This window comes from Cannabis sativa, chromosome 2 (genome assembly GCF_029168945.1).
Source record: "Cannabis sativa cultivar Pink pepper isolate KNU-18-1 chromosome 2, ASM2916894v1, whole genome shotgun sequence".
In the NCBI taxonomy this organism is placed as follows: Eukaryota; Viridiplantae; Streptophyta; class Magnoliopsida; order Rosales; family Cannabaceae; genus Cannabis; species Cannabis sativa.
In genome coordinates this window covers 55,906,722-55,914,095 of record NC_083602.1, presented here as the reverse complement: position 1 = coordinate 55,914,095, position 7,374 = coordinate 55,906,722, and the positions used below count along the sequence as shown (strand labels likewise).

The 7,374-nt window shown below is 35.8% G+C and overlaps 1 non-coding gene across 1 annotated transcript; it reads right to left on the bottom strand.

The window, feature by feature from the left end:
- Positions 1 to 1,104: 1,104 nt before the first annotated feature.
- TRNAI-UAU (transfer RNA isoleucine (anticodon UAU)) lies at positions 1,105 to 1,178 on the bottom strand. The gene has a single exon. It is a non-coding gene; the product is annotated as a tRNA-Ile (tRNA).
- Between the last annotated feature and the right edge of the window lie 6,196 nt (positions 1,179 to 7,374).

Genomic DNA, 7,374 nt, shown 5'->3' with positions numbered 1-7,374 from the left:
CATATTTATAAAATCAAAATTTGGGCTAAAGACAACTTGAAGACAAAGACTTTCCTTTTTTTTTTACAATTAATAATTACTTAAAAAAATTGCAACTTAACAAATATAGATAGATAAAAAAAGGAAATAAATAATTTAAGCAAAACTCCAACACAATTTCACAATAAAAATATTAAAAAACAATCCAAATCATTCCATCAACTCTAAAAATCCTATAAAAAAACTGAGTTGTCCAATGGTTTTAAAGGGGTTGAGAAAAAGGAAGAATCATCAAAGCCTGGATGTTTATTAAAGCATTTAAGCTCAATTAAAATCCAGCTAAAGAGTTGTTCCTAGGCATGGATGTTATAGATAGATGTGTGACTATTTTAACTTTTATTATTATTGATTAAGAACTTACTCTATTCTTAATGAATGTTAGGTAGTAGTTGTAAAAGCATCAGTCAACACTTACTTAACAGTTTGGCTCTTGAATTTATTTTCTTTTATTGATGACTTATTAAGTTGGGAATAGTTTGTTGCCTTGTTCCTTCTAATCTGAATTTGAAATTGAAAGAGTAATATACCATTTGTTAGGAATAAATTAAGTATCAGGCAAAAGATGAAACCAGATTATGGATTGAGATATTAAAATGGGTAAATTGTGGCATAAATACTTTATATTTTAAATTTTATACGCTTAACTACTTTATTTTTATTTTTGGTAGCAAAAATATCAAACGTTACAATTCTCATACACTGTTACTACGACTTTCGTTAACTCATAAATATGGACACTTAGGGTTCGTTTGGAACGCCGTATTAGGTCGTATTGTATTGAATTGGATTATATATTATATTTTTATATAATACTATATTAAACTTTAATTTATATTAAAATATTATATATTTAGGTGTCCATAAAAATTAATACTACATATAGTTTTACATAAAAATATTACATAAAATACTCCAAACGAGCCCTCAGAGAATCCGCATGTATTGACTGACTTTTTTTTTTAAAATCACTTCTCATAAAACTTATTTATAAGAAGGAACGAAAATAGTCTGTAATTTTGAGTGACGAGCTTTCGAGAGCAGAAAAGCTGGTCCAAAACATCAGCTTGGTCCCGGCGGGGCTCGAACCCGCGACCTTCGGCTCATAAGACCAACGCTCTAACCAACTGAGCTACGGGACCTGATATTGGTATTTCATATCATTACAATTTATTATACATAACTATTCAATACGACAAATTTAAAATATAATTTTTCTTCTTGAAAGGGACAAAGGCAATAATTGAAAATCAAAAAAAGAAGAAAAGAACTTAAAAAGCAGACTTCAATTTGTCCAAACAAAAAAAAATGTTTATAACTCAAAAAGACAAATAAATCTCCTTAATACTTTCTATTAACTTTACTTTAATTAGTTGGGCTGATTGTATAGGGCACTAATAATATTGATTATCCACCTTTTAATTATTAGTGCAGAAATTAATTTTAAGTTGGAGATGACATAGAACACACAAACTAGAAAGCTAAAAGAGTACACAAAAAATTGATGATTTGTAGTAACATTACGTGGCCGACTTTTAATTGGAGAGAAGATGAATAATAAAGTGAGCAGTACTATATATTGATTGTGGTTGGGAGGATATAAATTAATTAATTGATGAGAACAAGGGGAACAATCCATTTAAAACAACTTTGTATATTTGTCAACAATTAATACAGTAATATATAATTGTGTATGTATATGCCCAGTCCACTCACACATGTCCATTTAATTAGGTGACAACTCTTGCGTCCTCACCTTATTACTGTTCTGGAAATTTATGATAAATGTTATTGAGTTTAATTACTTGAATTCCCAACCCACCACATCATTATAGAGTGTGAATAAACTCTCCCAAAATATTAGTATTAAGTAAGACCTCTCTGTAATCAAATTGTTAGATCACATATTGGTTATAACTTAAATAGAATTATAGAATTATGTGTATAAAATGTTAGAAATATACATATTAAAGTCTAAATTAACTTATATAATTTAATATAAAAATATTTATTTATTTTTTGAAAGAAAGACATAACTCATTAAGACAAATTTGTTCTTGTAAAAGTACTCAAAAATCGTGAACAAGCATATATCTAGACACAAACCCTTAAATTAGTAAAAGAGGTTGCCAATGTGTGAACAACACCATTTACCGATCATGAAATGGCGCTACAAAAATTACCACCACCAACAACTAATAAAGAAAAGATATATAATAAAATTGAAAGAAAACTAAAATTCAAGTGAAGCTTATTAATCCAACCAATTACCACTGTAGAATCACTATTAATAATGGAGATACTGAAATCATAATGATGCGCGAGAGTTAGGCCCAGATGAATGGCAAGCAGCTCCGCCACATTAATAAAAAAATCACCTACCACACACCAGATGACCACGCCAACCAAACCACACTTCGCAACATCCCGTATCACACCCCCCAATCCAACAAAACCCCTCCCTGGAACCACCAAAGCATCAGTTGCTAGAGCAAAGGAATTAGGAGGTGGTGGTATCCATCGAGTAGGTACAACTGGGTTTGCAAGACCCAGTCCCAAATGAAAGCCCTGTCGACCATACTCCTTAAACTCTGATAGATGATTATGGGTTAAATCTGAAACAACATCTAATCTCGACTGCTTATAACTAAACAATACTGAGTTTCGATCATACCAAGCCACCAAAGGATTGTCATCATCAATTCAAAAGCCTCACGAGATAGCCTATCAAAGAGAAATAAGAAAATTTCTTGCATTGTCCATGTACACATTGACGGAGCACCGACCACACTCCGAACTAAAGCTGTTACAGAGTGATATTAGCAGGGGTATTATTGTCTTTGTCTACTATGGTGAGGTGTCTCCTAAGTTTTTTTTTTTTTTTGATGAATAAGGTATTTTATTGCTCAAACCAAACTTTACATCACAGCAATTTACAACTCAAACATTACAACTCAAAAACAATTTCGTGTCACTTACTTTAATCATATACATCTAAATTTTCATAATCCAATCCATGTCTTCATCTTTTGCTTTCTTAGGAGGGAAGGCTTTAATCCTCACCAAACTGAGTTGTTTGCTTTTCTGTACAACCGTGGAGGTCAGCCACATTTGCTGGTTCCATAGAGCTTCATTTCTGGCCATCCAAATATGGTACACAAGGCTGGCCACAACTGTGTTCACCATGCCTTTTCTTCCTGCAGTAATCCTCTTTGAATGATGGCAGGCTTTCAACAGTTTTGTGATGTCTGGTGTTTTCCATTGCAACATGGCTTTAGTTTGCTGCAGACAACTTTCACTATATTCACATTTAAAAAATAGGTGATCGCTGGTCTCTTCTTCCTTGTCACACAGGACACAAGTTGTGTCAATTCTTTGATATCTGCTTACTCTTTCTTTGGTATTTAGCCTTCTCCAGAACACTAGCCATAGTATGAATCTGTGTTTGGGAATAATCAACCTATCCCAAACCAAATTACACCATGGAAATTTCGGATGCTCAGGAAATAAGGCATGATACCCCTCTTTAACGTGATACCTCTATTGCAGAAAACTATCCATGTCCATTTTCTGTTTGAATCTGTCTTTGACTGCTACTATTTTCTTCCAAAACCAGCTACAATCTTGTGGAGCTGTGTAGTTCCACCAGTTTTGATCCTTTAGATAGATCATGTGTATCCATTTTACAAAGAGGCAATCCTTTTTGCTTGCTATGTCCCACACATATCTTCCCAAGGCGGCTACATTCCATTGATGTATGTTTCGAAACCCCAAACCACCAGCCGATTTGGGCCTACATATGAATTCCCATGCCACAAGCCCTGGACCAGATCCCTCTTGAGTACCTTTCCATAGGAAGGACCTGCATGTTGCTTCAATTTCATTCAACAATTTCTTAGGTAGAATAAAGATCTGAGCCCAATAGGTGTGAATAGCCAATAGAACCGAGTTAATCAGTGTAACCCTACCCATGTAGGATAGATTTTTTGAACTCCAACATCTAATTCTACTAGTCATCTTCTCTAGCAAGCATTGACATTCTGCTCTAGATATTTTCCTTGAGCAAATCGGAACACCCAGGTATCTAAATGGCAAGGAATTTCTTTTAAAATTTGATGCCTCCAGGATCCTATTCACTTCAACATCAGCCATTCCCGAGCAATATATGGCTGTTTTCTGGTCATTTGGCATGAGTCCCGAAGTAGATGAGAACAATTTTAGACCTTTGAGCAAAAGCATTATGGATATGAAATCACCATTACAAAAAACAAGCAAGTCATCCGCAAAGCACAAGTGATTCAATTTGATTTGTCCACATCTATCATGAAATTTAAATCCAGGCCACTCGCCTACTTTTGTAAAGATCCTTGAGATATACTCCATTCCCAATACAAAAAGTAGCGGGGACATGGGATCACCCTGTCTTAATCCCCTCTTAGTGTTGAAAAAGCCACACATAGAACCATTCAAGAGTAAGGAGAATTTAGGGGTGCAAATACATTCCAGGATAAGAGAAATGAACTTACTAGGGAAGCCAAGTGCCATCATCATCTCTTTTATGAATCCCCATTCTATAGTGTCGTACGCCTTCCTTAGATCAATCTTGATCATGCAACTCGGTTTGCAATTTTTCCTCCCATATAGCCGTACCAGATCATGGCATACAAGTACATTATGCGCTATGAATCTCCCATGTGTGAAGCCTCCTTGGTTCGTAGCAATGAGATTAGGAAGAATCCCCCTCAATCTATTGCATAAAACTTTAATGGCTGTTTTGTATATAACATTACAACATGAGATTGGCCTGAAATCCACCATACTCATTGGGCACTTTGATTTTGGAATTAAGGTAATATTGGTAGTATTAATCTCTTTTAAAATTTTTCCAGATTTTAAAAAAGATAATACTGCCTCTACTATCTCATCCCCTACCAATTTCCAATTATCTTGGAAAAAGGCACTTCCATATCCATCAGGTCCAGGGGCCTTGTCCCTATCAATAGCAAATATAGCATCCTCAACCTCCTTCCTGGTATACTCAGCCAATAAAATACCCTCGTGAATGCTTGTTACCTAAGGTCCCAAATCCACAATTGCTTGAATAACTCTCCTTCTGTTTGGTATTGTGGATCCCAACAGCTTCTGATAGTAATCTAAAAAGGCATGCTGAACTTTTTCAGGGGTGTCACACCAATTTCCATTCTCATCTTCAATCGAGAAAATTCTGTTTTGAATCCTTCTTAATTTTAGAGAAGCATGGAAAATGTGTGAGTTTTCGTCCCCATATTTGGCCCAACTCACCTTAGCTTTTTGCGCCATGAAACTAGAGAAAGCTTTACTAACTTCAGTAAATTTGTTCCTTAGTTCCTGCTCTTGGTTCATAAGCTCCTCATTCTGTGGTTCTTTATTCAACTTCACTTGTAACTCAGCCAAAGCTTCCCTGGTAGTCAACATTGTTTTTTGAATATCAGTATACCCGTTCTGGTTTAAGTTCTTCAGCACCAGCTTCACTTTCCTTAATTTCTGCATTATACCATACATTTTTGTCCCTGTAATGTTCCCTTCCCAGGCCTTGGAAACCAAATCATCATAATTAGCAGCTTGTTTCCACATATTGAAATATCTAAAGGGTTTCCTCCCACATAACCTATTTTCATAGATAGTCACCAAGATAGGACTATGATCGAAACTCAGTTCAGGAAGGAAAATCGCTTCAGAACAAGGAAAGGCATTAAGCCAATGTGAATTTACCATTGCTCTATCTATTTTGGAAAAAATTCTCTCTATGGGCTTTTGTTTGTTGTTCCATGTGTATAAGGACCCTGAATACTTCAAGTCTGCCATGCTACAGTTCTCCATGCAATCTTGCAATCTCTGAGATGGAATACATTGTGCTCTTCTTCCAATTCTTTCATCTCCATTCATTATCTCATTGAAATCTTCCATTATGATCCATGGCTCAGTAATTTTCTTAGCCAATTCCTCTAGGTCAGCCCATAAGTCTTCCCTCTTTTTCTCATCATTAAAAGCATAGATCAGTGACACAAAAAATTTCCCTACTTGCTGCTGTGATTGCACATAACAATGCATTATTTGGCTAGAGCAATATTTAATATCTATTGAGTAAACATTTGGTTGCCAAGCTATTACTATTCTTTCTTTGTCTAACCAAGGATTATTGTTTGAGAAACACCAACCTTGAAAGAGACTTGTATATAGAGTTTCCATATTCTTATTTTGCACCTTTGTTTCTAAGAGACTAACAAACCCAGCTTGCTTCGAATACATCAATTGCTTGATCTCATTATGCTTATTCTGGCTGTTAATCCCTCTCACATTCCAGCATAAAAACCTATCCATTTGAAGACGAGGGATCTCCCTCCCCTCCTGTTTTGTGCCCAAATTCCTGATCTGTTATATCACAATCCACCTCAGAGCCTACTATAACATCAGTAGCATCATGGAGGGATTCAAACATATTCTTTGTCATTGCCCCTTCTGTCTGCTTCATTGACACTACTTTTTTTCCTTTGCTGACCTTGTGAAACCCTTCATCATCCAACTGTTTCTCTGCATTCATAACTGGTTTCTTAGGCACCCACATTTGTTTCCCTGCTTCTTTTTTTCCTCTTTTTTCCTGCAATCAGAAGTGCTATGGCCAATTCCAGAACACTTGTAACACACTAAAGGCAACCATTCATATTTAACATCAAGATCCACTTCATGATCAAACTCATCGATAAAACTGATTTTTTCAGGAAAAACTTGTGCTAAACTTACTTGAATGAGGATCCTGGGATATTGCAGCCTATCCCTATTTTTAGTGACATTGTCGACTTGCAAAGGAACTCCCAGTTGACCTGCAATTTTGAACAGAGAAGCCTCTCCCCAGTATTTGATGTCCAGACCCTTTAGCTGAACCCAAGTAGGCACATTAGTAACTTCCTCTTTGGTGAAATCATCGATAGGGTTCCAGGGCTTCATCACCATTGGCTTACGATCAAAAAATACATAACCCTGCTGCATCACTTTGTCTCTTTATTCTAAACTTTGAAATCGGATGATGAAGATACCTTTGGCTAGCAATCCAACCTTAACAACCTCATCTTTCCGAATTCTCCTCACGAAACCTTCTAGTATGCTGATTGGAGGGTTAGCTCCAATAACATAACACACCACAGATGGTTGCCAGAAATTAACTTCGTCTTCGATATCAGCAAACTCTATCTTAACCTTCCTCTTTGTTCCTTCCTTCCCTGGATCCTTCTTCAATTGATCAAAAGAAGATTCCAGGTTCCTGACAATGTTAGATCTGAGAATTGGGGGAGAAATCCTCTT